The sequence below is a fragment of the Nannospalax galili genome, unplaced genomic scaffold (genome assembly GCF_000622305.1).
Source record: "Nannospalax galili isolate Female #2095 unplaced genomic scaffold, S.galili_v1.0 scaffold660, whole genome shotgun sequence".
Classification (NCBI taxonomy): domain Eukaryota; kingdom Metazoa; phylum Chordata; class Mammalia; order Rodentia; family Spalacidae; genus Nannospalax; species Nannospalax galili.
This window is the reverse complement of record NW_008349073.1, coordinates 4693021-4693972: the sequence shown is the minus strand read 5'-3', so window position 1 is coordinate 4693972 and position 952 is coordinate 4693021. Positions and strand designations below refer to the sequence as shown.

The window sequence follows — 952 nt, the reverse complement described above, 5'->3', positions numbered from 1 at the left end:
AACTAATATTCTAGCCTAGAAAAGTTTAAAAATAATAAAGTAACACTAAATGAAGTAATAAAGTGGAAATATTTGTATTGGAGAATAAATAAATTGAAATCAGAGAGGCAAAACCCAAATGTAAGAAAAAATCTAGTTCTGTGAAAAAGTAATTCAATTAATAAATGTGTTTTTACACAAGCACAATATCCAAAACCTAAAAACAGGTTATTCTGGTAATGACTTTTAAAATATGAATATAATTTAGATAAATGAGTTTTACTTAATCTTGCAACAAAAACTGTAATGTCATTTCAGCTTGCTTATGCTGTAAAACAAGCTTATGAAGCCTTGGGCCCTTCTTGTCAGCTGAGAATGCAACCTTATTTCCTTACGTTTCTTCTTTGCCCTTGACCCAGAATAATGTGCAAATTAATATGTATGTATGTTTTGCATATTCAGCACTGTAGCATATTGGAGGCAGTATATTGTCCCATTTGTGTTACAAACAATAGATGAGATTAAGTTGATATCTGTTTGTATTTTTGTCTGCTATCCTATCGCAATAGGGGTCAGAAGGGACAAAATCCTTCTGATGAGAAAAGGGTATTTATTTTTCCTTCCCCATTTCATGTTGAATACACCCTTTCAATAAAAGAAGGAATAAGCCCCTCCCTGTATGACAAACAGGGCTCCAAGAGAAATCAGAAGGAAGTGGTGCTTCTGGTAGCTCATTTCTCCTCTTGGCTAAGATGGATGATAAAAGTCAGACTGCATTCATTGTAATTTTCAGATGAATCAAATTTATCAACAAATATCTCTGATTGATCAAAACATACCTTAAATTATTGATGAAGATTTTTGCATATAAATTGTACTTCATTAGGGCACTGTAAGGTCTTTGGGTTTTATGGTTTCTAAAAAGAAGTCAATTATATTTCTTAAATTTTACCTCTAAATACATAAATTTGTG

The 952-nt window shown here is 31.5% G+C and overlaps 1 pseudogene; it reads right to left on the bottom strand.

The window, feature by feature from the left end:
• The window catches only part of LOC103744589, a 93929-nt pseudogene that overhangs the window by 89238 nt on the left and 3739 nt on the right, over nt 1-952 (bottom strand).